At 42.6% G+C, this 25,299-nt stretch overlaps 1 protein-coding gene and 1 long non-coding RNA gene across 6 annotated transcripts in view; one reads left to right on the plus strand and one right to left on the minus strand.

Moving 5' to 3' along the window:
* LOC148164119 (uncharacterized) overlaps positions 1-25,008 on the plus strand; it is a 53,998-nt gene extending 28,990 nt beyond the window's left edge. Inside the window, exons 3-7 of the long non-coding RNA XR_015768350.1 lie at positions 9,852-10,080; positions 10,670-10,820; positions 12,165-12,345; positions 15,745-15,902; positions 24,081-25,008. This is a non-coding gene — a long non-coding RNA (uncharacterized LOC148164119). The remainder of the gene's footprint in view (positions 1-9,851; positions 10,081-10,669; positions 10,821-12,164; positions 12,346-15,744; positions 15,903-24,080) is intronic.
* The window catches only part of RUNX2 (RUNX family transcription factor 2), a 227,880-nt gene that overhangs the window by 186,592 nt on the left and 15,989 nt on the right, over positions 1-25,299 (minus strand). The window lies entirely within an intron of this gene.

Raw genomic sequence — 25,299 nt, forward strand, 5'->3', positions numbered from 1 at the left:
TCACCATCCTAGACCATGAAAGGGGGAAAATTCTATTTAGGGCACTTCTTGGATTTAGCAATCACTTAGCAGTTCATGTACTCATTCTAAGACTTGACTGGTCACTAGTACCTGACAGGTAGTATGCTGGGAACTTGAACATGAGTGGGGAAAGACATCCCTGATGGAGAACCTAGGGATGTTCATCCAGGAGCCCAGCTATATCCATTGCTGCAAACATTTTTAAAATTTTGAACACAATCCACAATGAGTCCAACTCTTTGTCTAGTTGGTCTTGTCCCACAAATTAATAAAAATAGAAACATCCCCATAAAGTGAAGACCGGATGCAAATATTTCACTGTATTGTTTCACAGCAATATGATCTGGCTAAAGAAAACTAACAAATAAACTGAGCTACCCCATTCTTGCCAGGAGAAACTAAACTGAAGGAAAAAAGGAGCAAAACTAAGAAGAGGAAAAATTAATATTTTTTAAAAAGAGTATTACATAAACGTGAGCATCACTGTATGAATTTCTTTGGCTTACTACCATGACACTTAAGTGCTGAGGGAATCCATCAGTTTCAACTCTACTGACAAGATAAAAGGGAAAAAAATTTACCAAATGAAATAAAGAGTAATGTGGGAAAGATTTGTTTTCTCCCCAGCTAGAAAGGAAATCTCTCCACCCTTCTGGAAAAATAAGGGAATGAACAATGTCTTACTATCAGCCTATTTAGTGCACAGCCCATCCTACAGCCTTACTTTACTAGTTTATGTCTTTATCATCTCATTTTTTAATATACCTGAGGATGATATACATGCTTCCTTATACAGACTCTTCCTCTTGTTTCTCTGTGGAAAGATTTTATTTCTACTGGAAAGCAACAAAGCAACAAAACAAATTTATTTCCTCGAGAAACTATCAGCGCGCATTTTGCTTCCTGTGCTCCTAAGACTGGACAGAAAGACAACGAACCGACCCAGGAACCAAGCCATTTGGTGAAGACACCTTCGCTTTAGAAGTCACTGGTGGGTATTTGGTGAAAAGAGATTGGCTGTGGCAGGAGCCTGTTTCAGTTCAGACACAAGCTGCTGGCCCCCCTGCGAAGCTGCCTCTGCCAGTGCTGGCACCCTCATGCAGGTCCAAAAGCGGATGACTTCAGCCTCAGGTTCTGGCCAGCCAGTACACGTCTGGGCTTCAACAAGTAACGTGTTTCTTTCCTTCCATGAGCACAGAGAGACAATATACTACACGGTGGCTCTCGTGAAAAATATGCTAACTGGTGATGCTTTCCAGACATCTGCGTCAAAATTAACTTGGAGCTGGTGCCTACTTGCTGACGTTTCATTCGATTTCAAATTATCTGCTCTGCAAGGGAAATGTTTACTTTCGTACGCATCTTGGTTTCAACCTCCAAAACCATTGCTAGAAATTAATCCGAACCACGGAACATCTGCTTTAGAACTCAAACCCAAGTCCACCATTTTAATGCCATCAATTACAAATATGCTGTTTTTTACAATTCTGTTGTGACTAGTTGAATAGTCTCACTACACAAACCATTAAAACCAGAGTCCTAGTCCTGATGAATTACACAAAGCTATAGTTCAAAATTAGTTAGCACTCATGATCTCGGGCTTCAAGTTAGTTTTTAGCCAACTGGAGAGCTCATTTATCCATGCATTTGTCTACTCTCTTCACCTAAATGCCCAGCCGTGCAGTTCATTGATTCTAAACCCTTAATACACTAAACCAATTTCCTTAAGATAGTCAGAAATGAAGCCCTTTTCCCCTTTATTTTAAATCAATGTTTCTCTGTATGCTTTCTCTTATTTATCTTAGTATCTTCTATTTTGATTATTTATTTATATGAGTATCACATGAATGGCTGGGGGGAACTGATTTTGATGGTGTTCTTCTGCAGTTGGACAAGCCAAATCTGGTCATGAGTTCTAACCACAGCTGCCCTAAGAGCATTTTTAAGGCTTAATGTGTATCGACGAATCACATTTTTTTTTTTTAAAACTGCAGCAACAGATTAATGCTGCTAACTCAAAAAATATTACAAATTCACCTAGCAAACTATGCAATAGGCACAAGATGATACAGAAAATGCTTTAAGATGTAAGCTCTTACAAAACAAAAAGAAAAGAAAAAGAAATGTAAGCCTAGTTTTGTCACAGTTTGGCTTCCTCCCACACATTTCCTGCCATTAAGGGTGTTGTGGTCCACGCTTAGAACAGAGCTTGAAAGAGTGCCCAGAAGAAGGCCAAGAACAGCAATGGCACATAGTAGGTACGCAATATATTAATACCTGATGACTGACTGACCTAAGACTCCTTTCATCAATGTTTACCCTCTTGAGACACTCCTTCCTTTTGCACTTTCCTTCTCCAGGATGTTAATACTGACTTTCATGTCACATAACCCCCAAACAATAAAGTTCAATTCTGATTCTCACCACACGTGGGTTGGAGAAGTACCTTTCCGGTTGGCTTCCTTGCCTTCATATTTCTCCTTCCTGTTTCTTCTTGTCTTTTATTCCTCCTGCTTCCTCCACCAAACTAAAATATCCTAGTTCACTGAAACACTGAGATCTTCTACAGACAAAGGTAGAATTTGCTCTAATTCCTATAATTCCATGCTATATAGAAATGCAACACCTTCCACTTTCAACTATCCTGCTGGAGAACCCACAGCCCCCCCCCCCCCGCCGTCTGCCCCAGACCCCTCTGAATGGCCTCTACAGTCCTGCCTTCGCAGCCCAGTTCTCCCGATCCAACTTGATTTTCCTCTTCTCTCCAATATTCACCTTCTGTTCCAGTACAGCTTTTCTCTGTCCTTCCCCTACACATCCTATGGTCTTCCACTTCCCAGAGCTTTTAATAAAGGTCTTCAGTTCACCCAGGCATTCATATCTATTTTTTCTGGATTCAGCTTCCTCCGAGTGATCAGATGTTTCTTTGAGAATGTCTATTACACGCTAAAGAGGATGAGATTTTTACATTGATTTTGCCGCTTACAAATGAAAAACTATTATTATACATAATCTTCTAAAATCATCATAGGTAGGTTTCATTATCCCCATTTTTCTATTGAAGACACCAAGGTCCTGAGAGACAAAGTGATTTGTCAGGGATGCTCATTCACGAAGGGTCAGCACTGTGGCCTTCAGTTTTGTGACTCAAAGTCCCAATGGTCTCCCCACTCTGCCACATCCCCTTCCAGTTACTGATCCACTTCTCTAACGCCCTTTCAGAGAACACTCTAAAAGTGTGTTCACTTTCTAAATTCCTTTTCCCCACTTCCTAACCTCCATTTTCTCTTAAACTTTCACCAAATGATCTCTTGAACCTATCCTTCTACTGACGTTTCTTTTTGCCAAGATCATCGATGGCTTCTACCATGCCAAATCCAATGGCAGTTATCACAGTTGGCTCCCTAATAACCCAGTATTTCCTTCTGATTTGTCAATGTCACAACAGTGAAACGTGACCTCTAGGTAGTTTCATCAAGACTTTAGGATGCTTAACAAATACTCTGCATTGCTTTTAAGTTCACACTGTTGCCATTTTTAATTTCTTACCCAGAACGCACCATTGCATTTGTTTAGCTTCACATGATCAGAGCATTCCCATTCATCCCAGTCTATGCCAATATGCCTCCTGCCTTATTAACAGGGAAAAATGCACTTCAGAACCGCCTCGGCAAACCTGCCACAGAGCTTTTGACCTTGATAGCTGACTGAGCCTCTGATTTTTCCCCTCAGTCCCAGACCCTCCTTGGCCAAGTCACCACTGCCTTGGCTTAGTTCTTCCGCCTTGTTCTGTGGGGCAGACTCCTCCACAGAGATGCTGCTGCTTTTCTCTACTTCACTTAGCCCCTTGGACATTAGAAGTCAGACACTAGAAAAGCTGGTTTCATTTTCACAAGTTTTGAATAAAAAATAATAATATTCAAATTACATTTCCAGGTAGACTAAGTGGCTTAAAATAAAGTATCTGCCAAACAGGATGTTTCTGATCTTCCAGATATCCTTATGAATTGAGGATGTTTTACATTTAAGGATTTCCTAAGAATCTTGAATCTGTATTCTATTACCTTTCGTAATAGGTCTTTGCTAGACCTCCAGAAACTGGAAAAGCTTTTGTCTGGCATTGGATCTTCCTTCCACTTGCCCTTCACCAGACACCTTATCTCCTATAGATCAGGAGAGAATTACTCTACCCTTGATTCAGCTATCTCTGATCCACAGCCTTTTTCTGTTGGGAGAAGTGAAGCACTATTTTCCCCTTCCCTTCCCAGTAATCAGTGAGCAGCTATGTTGAAGACAATCTTTTTTTCCTACATACATTTCTTTTCTCCATTAATTGATTTAAATTGTTTTTTTTTTTCTTCACTTGTACTTGATCCCTACTTACTTTTGTTTCTCTCTCTCTCTCTCTCTCTCTCTTTTAAGTAAGCTCTACACCCAATGTGGAGCTTGAACTCAGGACTCTGAGATCAAGAGTCGCAAGCCCTACCGACTGAGTCAACCAGGTGCCCCCACTACTTACTTTTGCAAAACAAAAAACAAACAAACAAAAAAGCACATAAAAATCGGTAAGCTTCCAGTTACAGTAACCTGAAATAATTTTGGCTGCAGTAATATTTTCTGTACTTTCTTTAAATTCTCAGCTGGAACCTTTTCTCTTCTTGAATTTGGTTTGAGTCATACTAATCCATTTTTAATACATGAAATGTTTAATAGAGATGTGTGACCCCGGGCAAGTCCCTTAACTTCTCAAGGCTTCTTTCTCACTTGTAAAACAATCTCTTCTCTGCCCACTTCACATAGTTATTGTGAAGTCAAAAGAATAACATAAACTTTGTAAACTATACAAATATAGAATATTTTCTGAAAGGTCTGAGAATCCTAAGCAAAGGCACACAGTACCACTCCAAATGAGGGAATATGGAGATGGAACCTCAAGGAGGTGTGAGGAAGAGCCACAGGAGCCCCTCAAAGCCTGATTATGGCCCCCGGCACAGTATACACTTGACCATTTCACATGCCAGACATCACATGAGCACCTGTCAAACGGAATAAAAGGAAAGGAAAAAAGAGACAAGAAGAACAGCAAGGAGGAAGATGTACAATTACTGTAAGTTATATTGTGAGGTAGGCAACTATATCAGGAAGTAAATAAGCCCATGGGCTAGAATATTCTTAAAGGAACTAGAATAAGAAATTTCAGGGCGCCTGGGTGGCTCAGTTGGTTAAGCGATTGCCTTCGGCTCAGGTCATGATCCTGGAGTCCCGGGATCGACTCCCACATCGGGCTTCCTGCTCGGCGGGGAGTCTGCTTCTCCCTCTGACCCTCTTCCCTCTCATGCTTTCTATCTCTCATTCTCTCTCTCTCTCAAATAAATAAATAAAATCTTTAAAAAAGAAAAAAAGAAATTTCATACCAATTTTTATGAACTAATTTTCAAAATGTTTATCTTTACTTAACAGAAGATTTACCATCTAGAGATTTGCCCACTTCCTTCTAAAAATTAAAAAAAGGAGGGTGCATGGGTGGTTCAGTCTTGACTTCAGCTCAGGTCATGATCTCAGGGTTATGAGATCAAGCCCTCTGTTGGGCTCCATGCTGGGTGTGGAGTCTGCTTGAGATTCTCTCTCTCTGCCCCTCCCTCCCAAAAACAAATGAAATCAGCTTAGAAGATATAAGCAAAATTGTATAAAATAAAAAGGATGCGTTAATATTTATGCATACACACAAATATACACTCGAGAAAAACACTGGAAGGAAATGCATCAAAATACTAGCTAGGGTTATCTTTGGTGTTGAGTTTCAAGTGACTTTTACTTTCTTCTTTATTTATACTTTCTGAATTTTCTGAACTTTTTACAACCAATGTTTTTCTTATGTAGTAATTAAATGAAAACAAATGTTCTTGTGAATGGATAGACTGTGGTATATCTAAGCAACAGAATATTATTCAGTATTAAAAAGAAATGAGCTCGCTGTTGAATCACAATCCTGTACCTCTGAAACAAATAATACATTATATGTTAAAAAAGAAGAAGAAGAAGAAGAAGATAGCAGGGGGGAAAGAATGAAGAGGGGGAAATTGGAGGGGGGACAAACCATGAGAGACTACGGTCTCTGAGAAACAAACTGAGGGTTCTAGAGGGGAGGAAGGTGGGGGTTGGGTTAGCCTGGTGATGGGTATTAAGGAGGGCACGTTCTGCATGGAGCACTGGGTGTTATATGCAAACAATGAATCATGGAACGCTACATCAAAAACTAATGATGTATGGTGATTAACATAACATAATAATTAATTAATTAATTAATTAATTTTAAAAAGGTCAAAAAAAAAAGAAATGAGCTCTCAAACCATGAAAAGACATAGAGGAAACTTAAATGCATATTACTAAGTGAAAGAAGCCAATCTGGAAAGGCTGCATAATGATTCCAACTATACGACATTCTAGAAAAGGGAATACAATGGAGACGTGAAAAAGATCACAGGTTTTCGGGGGCTTTGTCCAGGGAGGGATAAACAGAGTTGGAATCTTTAGGGCAATGAAACTACTCCATACGATATATGTCATTATACATTTGTCCAAACCCATATTGCGTATAACAAGAGCGAACTCTAATGCAAAGTAAGGACTTGGGGTGATCATGATATGTTAATGTGCTTTCATTGGTTGTAACCAATGTACCACTGGTGGGAGCTGCTGATGAGGGGGAGGCTGTACTCATGTGGGGGCAAGGGACACGGGAGATGTCCATACCTTCCTCTCAATTATGCTGTAAACCTACAACTGCTCTAAAAAAATTACATCTTAAAAATAAATGTTACTCAAAATGTAAAAAGAAATAATGGGTAGCACTGAATGAACATCATATATGCTTTTGTTACTAGTCCCACACATGTTATATGTTCACCAACACAGTGTATTTTCCACATAATCTAAACTACCAAAAAAGAGAAGTATTACTACTTCTCGACAATGGTTGAGCACTTACACACAGTGGCATTAAAGGCTAACAGGAAAAAACAAATCCCATATAGTAGGTAAGAATTCCTTCCTTGTGACTGATAGTAATTTCAATTTCTCTAAGAAGAAAAGGTGACCTAGTAAAGATAAGCCAGAGCCAGAGGAGTCCAAAGCTGGATTGCTAATTATCACATGAGACCTTCTCTCTATGGGGCTTCCTCACCTTGTGCCCTAGTCCTTCCCACTTCCCATTGCACCAAGGACAGATAAAGAACTACAAATAGTATCTGAGACTTAACTTACTTTAGATTTGCCTTAACCTCTGAGATAAAATTCTGTAAAGTTTCTCCCCACAAATTACACGCATTCAAAGCCCCTGGCATCAAACGGCAGCAAAAGTAAGGACTTGAAGCCAAAAAACAAAGTTGGCTTTGCTATGGCAAAGGAACTGGGTTGGCAAACACAACTTCTTGAGGTCTCAGTGTCCTCATTTGTAAAAGAGGAGAAAATGGACGTAAAGCATCCAGCACAGAGCCCCACGAACCAACGGACCATTAATTTTCATGCTCCTCTCCTGCCGTGCACACACACTATTTACACTGGATGAGTTTTGTTACACTCTCCTTAGCTTTGGACACCCTTCTTCGAATCAAAAATGTACCCGGAAGCCCATTCTGTAAGGCAAAGAAGTGCCCCCCTACTCTGGGCAAAGGGAGTAGTGAGAGAGCAAGAGAGCTTGCAGGGTGCTGGTGAGGAGGGAGACCTGGTGACCGAAAGACAAAGAAGAGAAGAGAATGGTGTCATGATCATTGGAGATGAGGTGGGAGACCGTGGGACTGAATTCTCAGTAAGGGCTTAGAGCAGATGTGGCAGGGACAGGGGACGGAAAGCTGTCAGAAGATGTGGGTGTGGCCAGAGAGTGGACAACTGACAATAAAGTAGGACTGACTAGTCATAAACTTTCGTAAGTTATTAAAATAAAAGCGGAGACCCTGCCCATTTTCCCTACAAATTAAGCCCTCTGTGTCCTGATATGTTCAGCATAATACTGATTACTGAACTTGGCTTTATTCTCGATTTTGCTGTGTCTCTTCCAAGTTAGCTTCTCAAAGTTCTTTCATCAGTACCCAACATTCAGAGGCTCCGACAAAAAGCAGGCTTGCTAGAAGCGTTTGCCCAATTAATGAAGAAAGAGAGGACATAGATATCTTATTAAAACTGACTTTTCTTCCTGAGGTTAACTTACTTTAATGCGCAGAGTCACCCAGGACAAAAAGATCTAAGTATCAACATCAGAATTTTGTAGAATTGCTTACAGGTACTTTGTAAGTGTGTAAAGGTCTTGGGATTTAATATCCTAATGCATAAATAATAATCTTTTTAAAGCAATTATTTTAAATAATTTATAACCATGAGTCTTCCAACTGCCTGGCAATTGAGACCAATAGTAAGATAACAGATCAATGTGACCATATTTTCCTGATGTGAAAACTACCAAGAACTAGCCAAATAGCACCAGGGCTAGAACTAAGATTATAATTCAGCCATGGCTCAGTTTCAGGAGCTCTTTGCAGTAGCAAAAAAATAATAAAATGAAGTAAAATAATAAAAAAAATTTTTAATGGTTTTCTTCCAATAAACTTTTAGTGCAACTTATTCCAACTTTGAAAAGAATGAAAGGAGACATTTATAAATGAGCCAGAAAAGCCACCTATTCCTTCAACCACAAGGATCTTCCGTTCCCCGTGAAGTTTTTATTTACAGCGATATTTGACTCATCCTGTTCAGTTTCTAGCACAGGGGCACACAGCAAAAGCGGTAATAACCAGAGGCATCTATCTAGATCATCAGATTTCCTTCCTCTGGTCAGTTTGTGCCACAAATCTCATGCTGCAAAAGCTACATTTCATCTTTCCGTGTCAGATTTTTTCCAACTCCGTTGCAAACTTTCATTATATTTCAGTTCTCCTAACAAAAGAGGATGAAGTGGTCACTCTGCTCCCCTCAGGGCTTCTCCTGAGCTATGACTGATGATGGAAAGTCAACCTTCAGCAAAAATGGAGGACCGGTGCTATTATATCCCATCAAGTCCCTTCCTTATGAACTAACTTCTACTCCTATGCCACTGCTGGGCTAGTATTGTGACAAGTTAACTACAATCAAACCACATCCTTAGCACAGCTCCTAGACAGCCTGGATGAGAGCAAAGAAGAAAGACACCTCTCCTGCTTGGCTCTACCAAGGAAATGCTGCATCAGGTCTCACAGTATATGGAACCAATATAATAATATATTAAAGAGGGGCAAAAATATGCTCTGCAAATAATAAAATGGGCACGTAGCCTACATTTTGGTCTACCTATGATCTCCTAATGATGGAATCCAAAAACTCCTACAGCCCCAGCCCCAGCATGCTTCCTTGCGATGTCTGATCTGTGTCGCAAATGTAGACTTCTAAAAAAAACCCAGGGGAGTCCATGTGGGAATCCCCTGAGAAGGGATCAAGGCACAGGGCCTTCCACTGGCACACTATCCGAACCATCCACTCTTGCTCCCTCTGAACCTCAAGGCCTTTATGAAAACCTCTGTCCTTCTTGATTACCCTGTAGACATTCTCACAGCCACGTGTCCAACCTTCCCTAAAGCCCTTGCTGCTGGCTGCTCTCACTGGATCCCTATCACAGTTTCTCTAAAGGAAAGGCAGGTTGGTTTTTAAGTCTTAAGTAAAGCCCTCAAGGTTAAAAAAAAAAAAAAAAGGAGCTCAGGAAGAAGAGACAGCAAAACCATTTAGGGGGGTGGGGTACACTGATGGGTCTTGTGTTGCTTCAGAGAATACGCCGTCTGTTTCACAGCTAATTCCTTGGTTCACAGGACTTAGAAGGCAGACAGAAGATAAGGAATAAATACCCTTCCACTGTCCACACATGGGCCATGAAGAGACGTTTCCTGTAACGAAGGCTTCAGAAGAGAGCTCCTTTTTGTAGTGGGAGTAAACCACACCTCTTTTCACTTGCTTTTCCTTCCCACTCAATCTCCTGACCTCAAGAGCAAAAAAGAGGAGCCACCAATCTCCTTCAGGCCGACTTTTGCCACAGAAAAGGTAGCTGTCGTTTTTAAGAATCCTTCGAAGGGGGTCTTAAAAATAAATTATCGGTGGGTGGGGGAGACCCAAGCGTAGAAATCACGAAAATAATGTCCCAAAGTGCCAAGGCCACAAAGAAAATATGACAGACGAGGAAGAAAGGAGGCCAGTAAGAGGAAGCGGGTGTGACTTCTGAGCCAACGGTGGGCTGCAGGGGGCTCGCCAGCAGCGATGATGCTTTGGAAAGGTCAAGTGTAGTGGCTCCAGGGCCTACTAAGTGTGCTTAATGGACCAAAGAGCCCAAGTTATTGTGGAAGGAAAGAAAAAATGTTTTCTTAGTATTTTTCCTTTCCCCTCGCTTAGCACCACACCCGCTTAGCCTTCTTCCCAGTTGGGTCACCTGTTTTCAAAGTCTGCTTCTTTAGTCGCTTTGATTATTTTTTTTCCTTTAGGGAAAATTATACCCACTTAGCTCAAAACAAAGAACTCATCTGAGAACGCTACATATGTGTACTTTGTCTTTCATAGTCTCATCAGAGAGCTGTCATGAGTGCTCCGAGCAAACCATCTGCAGGCATGCTAATTTGTTATTACACAATTTGCTCAGACAGGTATTTAAGAAGCAAAAGAGTGGACTCAAGAATAAATCTAAAAATAAAAATAGACGTTTGGCTCCACTGAGCAAGGCGAACCCAGGAAACAAGGCTCTTGGCTTCCCTGCGCTCCAGCTGCAAAGTGGACGAGGGACGGCGCGTTCAGTAAGTCTTTCTCCGGTTCATTCTGCTCGGCTTTGCCACTGCTCTGCCAGCTCTTAAATGCATGAAGGTTTCTGTTTTCCAAAATAAATCCTGCCTATTTCCTCTCTCCTTCTTCCTCTGTGCCGATACATTCCTCGAGGGTGACCTGCGGATCGCATCTCTCAGGCTCCAGGTCACGTGAACCTTGCTGTCACCTGGAAGTGTGACATTTCTCCCAGGAGGAAGGGACCAGAGGGAAAATAAAAGGAGCCAACTTCATAAAACCCCACCTTCTGTATCTGGCATATTCAAGTCAAATACACCTGAGTTTTTCCGAAAATAAAACCTCACTCAGTCCCCACATTCTTGATAATGCTTCTGTTCTAATTATCAATAACAATTTTTGATCACGTGGCAGATCTAGTCCTCTTATTGGTCATATTTTTCTTAATTAAAGATTCTAATGGCCATTGAAGCAAGACAAATTACCCTCATCATTTGTGTCTACAAACCTCTGCAACTCTTGAGCTTCAGAATTATAATGGGAAACAGAAATCATGCCTTTGACTTTAAAATCAGAAAGGTGTCGCTTTGTTGCACATCATAAATAAATACACAGAAAATCAATAACATGGAAGGGATTCAAATGAAAAGCTGTCTGGTCCAACCCTCAGCCTTCCGTAACCTGTCCTCTGTCACAATTCTTATAGTCCAGAAGTTCTTCTTTAAATCTAACCTAAATCTAGCCTGCTTCAGTTAAAACTTGTTCTTTCTCTGACCGAGCCAGAAACAAAACAGCTGGTCACCATACACAACTTAATAACTCCTCATAATTTTGAAGTCTGTTATTAAGTCATTTTTCAGTCTCCTCTTCTTGAAGCTAAATAATCCCACGTCTTTCAACTTATCCTTGTAGGTTCAATTTTACAATCCTTTAATCATCATCAATGCTCTGCGCTAAACATTCTGAAGTTCTCCATGTTGCTCTTATGTTTTGAAACCCAGCTCACCTTTGGAATTGCTTCTCGCTGTCCATAAAAGCCCAAAGACTCTACTTGAATGGGTAACCTGCTGCTTGGTTTGGGTTATTTTGGGTACAAACCTGCTTCCTAGGGCTCCTTCTAGCAGAAAAACATGTTCTTCGGGACCCGTTGTTCTTACTGTGTGCCGGCCACAGAGGAGCCGTTCCCCTCCACTGACTCCCACTCAGTCTCCCTCACCAGACAGAACTCTTCCAGGTCTTTCTCAACTTACTCTCCCTAAATGGTCCTATTATAAAATGAGTATCTAGCTAATCTGATCTGATCCACTTATGTAAACCAAGTTATTAACCCAAAATGCCTTCAAATGTGTTCTCCATTGCAGATAACATCTCTGAAGGTCCTGTCCTCAAAGCCTTAACTCAAAGAAGAATCTCAGACACCTGGGCGAGAATCCCATGAGAGAGGTTCAGGTCCTGTGGGGGGAGGACACGGAGAATCCTTCTGCACTCCTCAAATTATGCTACAGAGGCCATGGGTAGAATCATAAAACAAGCAGCTCTGAGGTGTGTTGATGCTGAGCACCTCTTTTTGCAAACCCTTCCCCAACTACACAGCCATTCCCCTAGTGCTCTCTCTTCTATCAAAATTAGCCAGTAGATTTCTGACACTGATCATGTCCGAGGCCTGATGTGCCCTTTACCGTGAAGCCTCTTCCCCACCCCTCCCAGAGCTGGCTCATTCTCACCCTCAGGTTTCGGATCTAATGTTATCTCCTCCAAGAAGCCTTCCCTGCACACTCTAGAATAGGTTCCTATCCGTCCCCTGATACCCCATTACTCTTTATTGCTACATCAGTTCCCTTTACAGCACTTAGCACAATTTACAATTAGATGTGGTTATACATACATGTTCGTTTACTCATTTCTTATCCATCTCCCCCGCAGAATGCAGGCTCCTCAAAGGTGGGGATCGTGCCTGCTTTGCTTCGTGAGCCTGGCACCTGGCTGACAGTACCCACTCAAAAATAATTTTTGAATGAATGCATGCCCCCATGGCCAGAGATATTTACATTTTAAAGCATATCTCTAATTATCATTGAAAAGGGGCTCTGTTAGCTATTATACAGGGAGCAGGTGCTTCTAGTGGTGGGATGGGTAGTGGGAGGAAGGGGTAGGGGTCCTCCTCCTCGGACCCATCCGCTCTTACTCAGTCGGGCGAGGACCGCTCACCCCGTCATAGAGACAGCTGTTGCCTCTTCCAAGACCTTAACTAGAAACTTCTGTCCGTCCCGTTGTCTCACTCCTGCTCCTTCATGCAATGGATCTCCTTTCCAGTTACTCTCTCTCTGCTCAGCTTCGGCAAAGGCATGCCACTTAACAGCATCCCATCATTGTCCTGATGCTATTTCCTCGCAGCCGTCACCTCCACGAAAGGACGAGCATTACCACAGAAAAACATGCAGGCGATTACTATCAGAACACTAGCAGTGGCAATCTTTGGAGACGTGATTATGGACACGTTTTATTCTCTTCTTTTCACTAATTTTTCCTTTCTACTCTTTCTACCATGTACTTGCCTCCATTTTCTTCTCATGCAACTTTTTTAAAGGTTTACTTATTGGAGAGAAAGGGCATGTGCACGCGCAGGCACGCGTCGGGGGAGGGGCAGAGGGAGAGACTCCTCAGGCCGACTCCCTGCTGAGCACCGAGCCCCACGCGGGGCTCAAGGCCACGACCCATGAGAGCACGACCTGAGCTGAAACCAAGAGTCCCCTGCCTAACCGACTGAGCCACCCAGGCGCCCCTCATACAACTTTTTTAAAGTTAACTTTTTGGGGTCATGGGATTGAGCCCTGCATGGGGCTCCTCACTCAGCGTGGAGTGTGCTTGCCCCTCTCCCTCTGTTCCTCCCCTCCCTTCTCTCTCTCTAAAGAAAAAAAAAAAACTTAGTAATTAAATAAATAAAATCTTAAAGTTAACTTTTTGTTCAAGTGCTAACTCTATTTCACTGGTATTTGAAGTGAGATTCTATGGAGGGTTAACTCACACACCTTATTTTCATCTCACAAAATTCAGTGTTTCCAGCTCAGTTAAACTTTAATCTGAGTGAATTCGATTCATTCAACACATACACATACATATATGCCTTCTGTGTGTGAGGCCTTACACCTTGAGACTTATTTACTATAGAGCAATGCAAATACATCACCAGGCTTTCTTCTTCTTAAGTAACGCTACTTCATAACATCAACCCTAGGCCCGACACCAGGAGCTTCCACAACTTTAATGACAAAGCATCCAGGAGGCTTAGTCGTGAATAACTGAGCAGGATGGGACCAGGGTTCCATGCCCACCTCCACAAATCATCTGCTGACTTGCAGAGTGACATAGAGCAAATGAGTTTTCAAATGGCCATGCCTCAGTTTACCCACCTATAAAAGGTACAATACATCCCTCAAAGGGATGTAAAGAGAATCAAGTGAGGTAATGTCTAAGTGTTTGGAACTCCTTGGCAGAAAGGCGCTACATAATTACTATTTGGTATTTAAGTTGCCCTTCATGTGCGCCAAGTACTTTATGATCATTCCTTAGGAGTTACTCCCAACTACTCTGAAGTTGTCTTCACGCCTAGTTCTGCTTGCAGGATGAAGAAACTGAACTGGACAGAAGGTGAGTGATTTGCCGAGGGTCACTAACATGCCACTGAGGCCTCACCAGAGGAATTTCCAGGTCCTCTGCTTCTTTTAACCATAACTGAAGCCACATCTTAAATACAAACTGCCTGTACAAACTGCCGCCAACTCCCCATGAAGCTACTCTGAAATAGCCCTCACAGTATGGAAAACGTTGTAACTTGTTTTTGCAGGGTTGTGTGAAGGGTGAGAGGGTGAAACAGAAACCAAAGTTCTAGAATTAGTAACCTTGACTTCACAGTCACCCCCCCTTTTTACACATCCATGTTTCTCCTCATTTCCGGTAAGTACAACAGCCTACGTTCGGGTACCTTCCTCATCTCCTTGAAGGGCCTGTATTTTTCTACCAATAATTTCCAGGGCCCAACCTAAAGGGGCACAGAGCCCCGGTCAAATCTTCCTGAGCACTGCCCAGCCAAAACGCACGCTAGCACTTTTTACCTTTTTCATGAGTTGTAGCTCATGAAAATCAGTGTCAAGAAGGTGAAGAGGAAGAAGATGCATGTCATAAAGTGTGCGTATGTAGTCTGAGGGCTAACGGAAAGGCAGAAGGTATGAGCTTGCTTTGGTGTGAGCTGACCTCTTCCCCAGCAGCCCCTTCCTGCAGAACGCCAGTGAGAGGTGCATAGAGTGAACCCTGGAGTCACCCTGCCCACTGTGCCCAGAGAGTTCCACCCCAGGTTATGGTCTCCTGGCTCTCTTAAACCATGCGCCTCCATCCACACGCCTACTTTCCTGCCTCTGCTTCATTCAGCAATTCACTTACCGTAAAAAAGGAGCCTCTTTTGGTTTAGAGACCTGTACTCTCATAAAAGGACAGGAAATGCGTGGACAACAACATCTAAAAAATGCTGCTCTGGTTTTGCAATGAGCAACAGCCAAATGGCCTCTGAGGATCATATAGAACAGCAGAGCTCTTTAACATAAATTTGGGTCGAGAGTTCCAAAGCAACTTAGGCCCTGCCCAAGCCAAAACGGTGAAGTAAGGGATTTAATTTCCTCTCCCTATATGCCTCTTTCTTTAACTTCTCCCCCTCTGCCGGAACATTCCCTCCCACCTCTCCACCATTGGCCGGGACTCTTCAGAGCTCCCCATGGTGAAAGACACTTAGGTCCATTTCCCTTCATCCATCTTCCATGAAAATCTAGTTGTACTGTACTCTAGTCTCTGAAATCCTATTGTAACAAGCCTAGTAATAATGGCCTGAAAGTCTTAGCACAAAGCAAGACTAGTACAGCAGCCGCTTATCTACAGTTTCACTTTGTGCAGTTTCAGTTACCGGTGGTCAGCCATGGTCCAGAAGCAGATGATCCTCAGAAGGTCAAGACAGCAGCCGAACGCTACGTCACCACGCCTACCTCATTCCCCTCACTTTACCTCACCACGTGGGCCTGTGACCCACTCACATCATCACGAGGAGAAGACGGGTGAGTACAGAAGAGTAAGTTTGAGAAACAGAGAGAGGATGGGACCACAGTCACGTAAGTTTTATTAGGGCATACTGTTATAATTGCTTTATTTATTATTAATTGTTGTTAATCTCTTACTGTACCTAATTTATAAATTGAACTTTATCCTAGGTATACATGTATAGGAAAAAACATTAAAAAAGAAAAACACAGTATCTGTAGGGTTCAGTACTCTCCGTGGTTTCAGGCGTGGATACGTGGATATATATTCACGAATCCGCCATGCATAAGAGCAGACAGACTTTCAGCGGGGTGCCCTGCATATCACAACAGCCAGTGTACACAACCACGGCCATTTTCAGGAACAAAAACTGAGAGTTTACCACTGACAGGTTCTCTCGAAGGAACTACAAAGGGGTCTGTATCATGAAAAAGGAAACTGAATCCAGAAGGAAGAACTGAGGTGCAGGAAGGAATGGTGAGCAGTTTAAGGAAGAACTGAGGTGCAGGAGGGAATGGTGAGCAAATAAACTGATAAATGTACAGTTTAAACACTGATAATGACTCCTCTGGGGAGGATAAAATGAGGATAAAAAATATCAGACGACCGATGAGAAGAGAGGAAGTGACAGCAGTTTAAAGAATGCTAAAGTTCTTATATTATCCAAGAGGCAGACAGAGATCATGATTAATTTTATTAAGACAAATATATGGGTTAAAACGGTGAGGATAACTACTAAAAGAAAGAAAGAAATTAAATGCTAAATTTCAAACCAGTAGAGGAGGAAAGCCAGCACATATCTAGAACAAAACTGAATAAGAAATATTCTGTAAAAAGGAAATACTTGCAAAAGGAGGAAATACGGAAATATAAAAACCAAAAATGCACACCTTAAAATTATAAAATCCTGCACTTGTTAAGAGCAGGTCAGGGCGCCTGGGTGGCTCAGTTGGTTAAGCGACTGCCTTCGGCTCAAGTCATGATCCTGGAGTCCAGGGATCGAGTCCCGCATCGGGCTCCCTGCTCAGCAGGGAGTCTGCTTCTCCCTCTGACTTTCCTCTCTCTCATGCTGTCTACCATTCTCTCTCTCTCAATAAATAAATAAAAAAAAATCTTAAAAAAAAAAAAGAGCAGGTCAGACCTGAAAAGCATCGGAAATCCACACTGCAAGTGCTGACCTGCAGCAAGTTTGCAAGGGTTCAAGTTGGCAGTGACCACCTCTGAGGCTGGCAGAGACCCTGCCTGCACCCTTGAGTCACTGTTTACTTTCTGGTGCCCAGGATTTCATTAACCCACTCTCCCTTTATCTCCCAAAACCTGCTCCCAAAACAGGATTCCAGATCACTTCTGCTGACTTAATATGAACTTAAGTCGAAGTTACCGTTTCTGGACATATTTGGATTTAAGCCTTAGTCCTGAATTTGAATAAGTGCTCTTGTCTATTAGCAGATAGAGTTTAGCCACCAAGGCACAGCAGCAGAGATACTTGGAGAGGAACAGGGAGTCCTTCCTTTGCTACTAAAGTACCACACCCCAAATACAGTCTCCTACTTGAACTGTTGCATATGTCCTTGAATTAATTTAGACCTAAATGGCTTTTATGCCCTCTCAATTTCCCAAAGTTACTTGAAAAACATGAGCAATTATTTTCCAAATCTGCTTAGATTAAAACTTTTGAGATTTTACCTTTGGACTACAGATGTGCTTTCATGGACATCATCCATGCATCCTACAAATACACTACATAGGGATGAGTATGAATCTAAAGAGCAGCAACACAATCTTTTTCCTCTGTTATCTTTAAGTATACTATTCTCCTCTGGTCCAGTCCCCCTTGAAGAAAATGTTATAGCACAAACAAAATAAAAGTAAGGTAGTTCAGTGATCTATCAGGAATTTTCTTCCTTGGGAAGGAAAAAAAAATTTTATAAATTAATAATAAATTATTCAATATAACAAAAATTTTTTTCTCTCTCTCTCATACCCCTAACACTCTTTTAAGAATGAATGATTGCTGACTTGCACCAAAACACAAACTATGGATGCATGGGATCGAGTACAGGTGTGTTTTTAGGACACACATCACTTGGAAACCTGCCAGGCTATATTTAGTTAGTAGTAAATATATCAACTGGAACATATGCATGCGGAAAACGTGCTCTTATTGTGAGAGCCACAGCTCCTTGTTAGCCCAAGTCCAAGACGATGAGAAAGCACCGTCAGAGCTGGGCAGCTGGGGAAAAGTGCAGAAGAGGGACATGAGCACGTTTTAACGGCTGTGATAATTTGCCATGAAGGATGTGAAGGCCATAGCTCCCTGCTGCAGCATGCCATGTACCGCTGAAGTCAATTCCTAGCGAAGGAATGTGTAAACAGGCCATATATCCTTGCATCAGTTCCACAGAATGTTGCACAACACAAAATGCCTCTCGATGTGTCATTTCCTTCTTGGCCACCTTCCCAGCTCCTGACAGTCAGTCAACAAAAAAAAGTACTGAAAGGGATTTAAAACTGCTCTTCTCAAGAGCACATTCCACCAACCACCAGACATGACCTCTACCAGTGCTTCTGACCGCCCCCCTGCCCCATCCTTCTTCAAGGAAGGGAAAAAGGGAACAGTTTTTTTTTTTTTACCTGTTATTATTCCCTTCAGTCAAAGATTTTCAACAATGCTTTATATACTAGTGACTGAATGATTAATACTAATGACAATCGAACCCCGGCTTATATTTGCTAACTTGTAAATATCAAAACACGGCATTTGCCCATAATTTCCATTCCTTGGGCACTCAGAGACAATGAAGAACCAGGGAAAGTCTGCAAGGCAAGAAGTAACTGGCTTTTCTACTAATGCTTTACACTAAGGACTAAAATTCAGGCCTGTGGCCATCAGGAGTAGGGTACAAAACCTATCAAGATTTTCTCAAATTATCTGCACAGACAGAAAGATTATTAATGCAAGAACTGTGTCCAGAGATGTTGGATGGCCTTAAAAAAATTCTTCTGCTAGCTCTCCATCAAACACATTTTACATTTTTCCCACCTTTCACATATGGCCAAGCTCTACACAAGCATCCACCATCTATAAATGAGCAGAGGGCATGGGCCAACCACCATAAAAAAAAAAAAAAAAAAAAAAAAAAAACCTATTCTTTCACCCAACTGGGATGAAGAGTAGCAGAGGAGAAAGGCAAGCTGCCACTGACACCAATGGGAATGAGGAAGAGAAAAGGCCAAGCCCTCCGTTCTCTCCACCCTCCACAGGGCTGGCAAACAGGCCTAGGTAGAACAGAATTCGAGAAAAATTAGATGATGCTGTGCCCAGACCACCCTGTTCTGTTTAAGTCCGTTACCTTAAGTTCATAAGGTAAAATGTCTGCAGCCAGAAGTGACTTAAGAACATGGAATAATAAAACGATCTCTGAAGAATTATAAATTTGTGCTGCCCAGGTGAGAACGCGCAAGCAGGAAAAGAAACCAGTTTGGCTGAGGACCTCAGCCCAACAAGCTGAGTGAGCCAGGGTGCTGAGGCAGTCCTAGGAATACAAACATTACCTTGCACTTCCAGATAGATCTTCCTCACCTAAGTGCCAGCCCCTACTCAAGTCAAAACATAGCCAAGCAGGGGTGCACCTGGGTGGCTCAGTCAGTTAAGCATCTGACTCTTGATTTTGGCTCGAGTCATGATCTCAGGGTCGCGCAATCAAGCCCCAAGTCAGGCTCCATGCTCAGTGCAGAGTCTGCTTGGGTTTCTCTCCCTTTCCCTCTGCCCCTCCCCCCGCTGATGCGTGTACTCCTATACGAGAGTGTGCTCTCTCTCTCTCCCCCTCTCTGTCTCTCTCTCAATCTCTCAAATAAATAAATAACATCTTTTTTAAAAAAAATGCAGCCAAGCAGGGCAGTGTTGTAGGAAAGGAGTTCGGTCAACAGGAAAGAAGAGACCATGCTTCTTCCTTCTCCCACCAGGTCAGGACAGGTAGCTAGCTGGTGGACAGTGAACAGCAGCGTCCCAGCAGTAAGTACACAGACGGCAGTTTTGGCCTCTCCTTAAAAGAGTAGCTATGATTTACTTCCCTAGGGCACAGCACGCAAAAATTCTTAGACACTCATGTGTGTTGGGTTATCAGGTTCACAGATGTGCTGGCAAGTGAGAACTTCCAAAGCTGGGTGATAGAAACTATAAAACCTCCACACTCGTCCATTTGAGGGTTCATAAAATACTTCTGCTACAGACTTGCCATGTTGCCAGGAAAAGCTAATAACCTCTTTCTGTGCAAACAGCAAATGTTCTTCTTTCCTATAAGTATTGATCCAGCGCACCTTGATTTGGCCTGCTAATACCAAGCACCCCAAGGTAACACTCACCCTTAATTCATCTGATAATTACCAAATATCTTCAATTCAGAAGGAAGCTACTATAATTAAAACTTGGAGTCACCTTGCAGAATTTTTTTTTTTTAAGAAACTGGGGTGGGTGGGAAAGTAGGGTGACGCCTTTGTGATTTTGATGGTTGGGTTCTTGAATGGATTTTAGTGGGGAAGAAGGCCTCTGTGACTGTGACTTAATATAACTAGAGGGCATTGGTTGGAGACTCAGCTTTCTCCTTAAGACTCTGGTAAGAAGCTGCCAGGACTTGAACTACCTCCTCTCTTGATAATAAAGCATCACAGTACCACGGCCAAGCCTCACCCCTAGCCTCGTTTGTCCTGCCCTCTTTGAGTGTTGCACACATCCTATAAACTTTGGATAGAAAACCTTGCGGAATTTTAAATGTCCTCCAGATTAGAAAGTCGGGAGACCTTTCAGAAGAAGATACCTCAAAAATATCATTGTGTCTTGTGGCATCAATGACATTTGCCATCTAAGCACTTGTGGAAGTTGATGGTATTGGCGAGTCAATGAACCACTGTCCCCATCGCTCATGTCTTTATGGGTTTTTTCCCCTTCGATCTAGGCTGCAACTCTATCTTGCTTTAACCAGCAGTAGATGGAGGAATTTTAACCTTGCTTTAACCAGCAGTAGATGGCAGTTCTGAGCCTTAAGAAGACTTAAGAAGGCCTAAGAGCTCCCACTCTTGCACCTTTGGGAGCCCTGATGTACCATGTAAGAAGTCAGACTGTGCTGGAGAGACCGTGTGGAGAGGCCATGTGGAGGGGGAAAGGTTCTGGGACCACAGGGAGAGGGAGAAAGGCTGTCCCATCGTTCCAGCCAAGCCCAACCTTCTTGCCATCTCACCAAGGCAGCAGACATAAGAACACACCCATCATGGATGTTCCAGCACCAGCCACCAACTTCCTTGCGGCCACACGAAAGACCCCCATCCAGATGAACCCCAGGCAGCCCATCCAATCCTGAGGAATAATAAACTGGTTGTTGTTTGAAGCCATGATGTTTTGGCACAGCGTGTTATTTAGCAACAGATAACTGAAAAAAACAGCAAGAGAATTCAAAGGATCCTGACTGTGTCGGGTGATGTATTTTTTCCATCCTCTGCACGGCCAGTAATACCTTTTCCATCAGCCCTCTTCCCTAACTCAGAACCACGATTCCGACATTGCTAAGCAAGTTTTCCCCTTCCCGTAGAAATCCTTTAAATCAGATTGCAGCGGGAACCGAGGGCACACACGGAACAAAGGATCCTAATAGAAACTCATGTTGGAAAGAGCTGGGCATCCACATGCATTATTGTCGCTGCTGCTCCCCACCGACTTCTCCCGCTGGGGGGCACACGGCAATCGCTCGAGCTCACTTGCCAACAGGAGGTCAAAACGCCTTGCTTAAACACAAGACTTACAAATTTGGGATCTTAGGTATGATGTCATGTCTTAAAATGATAAGCTGGCAAAGAAAACAAATGGCATTTTGTAAAGATGTGCACCGTTTTCATGTTTACGCTACTTAAGATGAAGGTTCTAATAAGTCATCGGCTGTGTTCCTTTAAAGGGAAGTTTTATAACTGAGATGAATCACAACTGCAAAAGATCAAAGTGAAAAAACATCAATGATGCCATGGGGTACTTTTTAATCTTGTAATGAGTGATGATCATGTGCTCTTATGAAGTCCGTCCAACTGCCAACGCCAGATGTGTATATTAAGGAGAGAAGTTGTTTGTGCTGTGACAGCACCGGTTCGGCTGCCAGACAGAGAACACAGAAGGATGAAACCTCTCCGATTTTTGAGTGAAAAGCAAGTCTTGGCAGATGTGCTGATAAGCGGGGCCTCAGCATAGTGCCATAGCATCCTCTTTTGGACTCTCCTTCACTGCAAACAAATTATGTTTATCATCACCTCTGCACAGCTGTCCCCAGGCAGCATGACTACCTGCTCAAGGCACAGTTTATAACACTTACTGGTGTCACTTACTAATGAGCAGAAATTAGTAAAACCATCCGCAAGAAAAAAAAAAATAACAATACGCGAGGGAGCAGAGTCTAGATGGTATCTATTTCCTGGAAGCGTACTATAAGCAAAGTTCTACAGCAAACTCCTGACTCTGAAGGGAATTTATATGGTAATAGCTCACACTTAATGAGCACTTACTACATGACAGTCGCTGTGTTACATAGTTTATGTACATGACATCATTTAACAGCTTTGCAGCAACCGATGAAGAAGATACTGTTGTCACTCTCACTCTGGCAAAGGAAAGTCAGGTGACTGGCCTACCACCATACAGCTAGAACTAGTCAGTGGGGGAGCTGGGATTTCAATCCAGACAGTCTGACACCAAAGCCCACACCTTTATAATCACTATGTGAGGCTGAATGAAGACCCAACCAGTTAACCCAGAACTCGTCCTTGTCCAAATAGCCAATCTCCCAAAAGTAGCCTTTTCAATATATATTCTGATCTCTGAAGGAAGGAGTGAAATTTCATTAACGGGAATCAATGGTATAAAATCCTCAACTCCATCAAACCATTACAACGATAAACAAATGGATACTATTTCTATGACAACCAGTATTTGAAGATACATCATTTCGCTGGAGAAAAGGCTAAAAACAATTGCATTGTCTTTTTCTCTCCCGTCAGGAAAGCCTTTTTCTAAAGCCCTACTCTGTCAAGGGTTAATAACATAAGCCACTTTGAAATCTAGAGCAAGAGTTGACAAATTGCAACTTGTATGCCAGATCAGACCCACCACCTGTTCTTGTAAATAAAGATTTATTGAAACACAGCCACAACCATTCATTTATGTATTGGCTGAGGCTGCTTTCGAGCTCCATTGCCAGAGTAGAGTCCTTGTGACAGGAGAGATATGGCACACAAAGCAGAAATTATTTCCTACTTGGCACTTCATAGAAAAAGTTTGCCAACCCACATTCTGGAGGATTCTCCATTTAACATTATATATGCACCAATCAATCCAAATCCTATAATAGTTGAAGGAAATGGAAAATCCCGGGCATTTTTCATAACTGGGATGTGAAAATTTAAAGAACAATGCTGAGAAGAGTGCTATGCCCAGGATGGCCAAGAGCAGAGCTGAAGGAAATAATCCAGTATACAGACTCAACGTTATAGGATTAAAATGTTACTGACACCATACGCATCCTTGTATCCAGGCACTGAGTTTGGCACACCACCTCATGATGTCAGAGAAATGACATCACATTGTCACACACATTTCTGGTCCTTGAAAAATGTTACTCAGTGGTCTACGACTCAAGGTCTGCATCTGCTCCCCTCCCACACTCAGCACCCAGAGCCTGAACTCAGGTCATATATACACCATCTGCCCCTCTACCCTGAACCCTCCTTGCTTTCAGAGCACCTCTCTGCCTTTATAGGGCAGCAAGCCTATCCACTGATTAATTCTGCCAATAACCTCTTGGGAATGAGGTAATGGTATCCTCACCCGAGAGCAAAGCAACCTTCCCAAAGCTACTCCGTTTCCTCACCTTCTGTCACCCCTTTCAGGACTGGGCAGCACCCACCCACCCTTCCCTGTTTCCTCTCCCAACGATCAACTTTTGAACATCAACTCTTGAGTGTATGGACACATACACAAACAGAGGCACACACACACACACACACACACACACACACACAAATGGTTTTTCCAAGAAGTGAGAAAAGCTGCTGAGATCAGCAGGAAACATCTTTAAGAGATAAGTATTAGTAGTGCTAAATGTTAAAAGACTACTGTCCTGCTTTATGCATGACTGAAATGGACGTCCCTGCCTTTTCAGGAACTCAAGTGCTAATTAGATAACATGTGGCTTCCATCACAAGGCATCTTCCCCCATTCACAGCAGTCCAGGAACGTCAGCCAAAGCCCCAAACCAGACAAGACAGCCCTGTTCTGTTCTAGTCACCTGCACTGCATAACCACTGGCTCTTATGACCAGAGACTCGGGGCGACAGGAGACACTTGTGTGGCAACCGCCTAACAGAACATTCTCAACCTGAACGGAGCCAGCACTAACCCAACATTGTGAACCTAGAAGAAGCTATACACATGAAAGGAGGTGAAAAGAAAAACTTCAAAGACTGGCTTTTGAGGCAGGAAACCTCCCTAGTTCAGACAAGTAGTGCGCCTTGGCGAAAAGAGACAACGGCAAGAGGAGTTCCTACTGCTAAAAGACATGCTACTTGGGGAGGGAAAGACTTGATCAGTCCTTTTCTCTTAGTTTTAGGGGAAGATAGGTCACTCTCTCTGTCCAGGCAGGTGTATCATTATATAACAAGTACTTCAGCCAGCTGTACCTCCACCACAAACCAAATTAAACTCTAAACTCGCCGGCTGGGACTCCGACGCATTCACTCATCAAAGGCAGAGTTCAGTATGTTTCCACTGGCACGTCAGTTTTCATGTCATACATATCAAATAATCTTTAATTCCTAAATGCAGTTAAATGCTGCTGTACCCAGTTGGATCAAATCGGTTTTGGAGGTGGGGGGTGGGAAGAAAACCTGCCTCAATTTAGATTTAGGAGGAAAATGCATATTGGCCCAAATGGATTATGTGTACTTCCTTAAACGAAAGCCCAATCAACCTTCTGGATGTCCAGACAGACAAACACACCAAGGCGGATTTAGAGCTGGTTTGACTCTATCTGTTAAAAGAAACTATCTATAACAATTACCAGAACATGACCAAACAACCGTGTTGTAACAATCAAGCAAGTTATCATTTGCAAATAAATTCTTTGTAATTAAGCAGTGTGCTCTTTATAAAGGGAATTGAGTGGGCGAGCTAAAAAGTTAAAACACATTCTTAGACCATGGGAAACACACGCAAATGCTTTTTGACTAAGCTCAAGATTTTTCAGTCTGTTGTTTTCCTCCTCAGCTCTCATGGGTCTGTTCGGCCCTGTCTATTGTGTACAGCGGATGAGCAGAATGCTTTAGCACGTACTTACAGTGACTGAATGCTTATCCACTCATGTCCCCCAAGTTAGGTAAGCC

This window comes from Eumetopias jubatus, unplaced genomic scaffold, assembly GCF_037043125.1.
Source record: "Eumetopias jubatus isolate StellerSeaLion01/CBP00866 unplaced genomic scaffold, mEumJub1_p1.0 scaffold_6, whole genome shotgun sequence".
Lineage (NCBI taxonomy): Eukaryota > Metazoa > Chordata > Mammalia > Carnivora > Otariidae > Eumetopias > Eumetopias jubatus.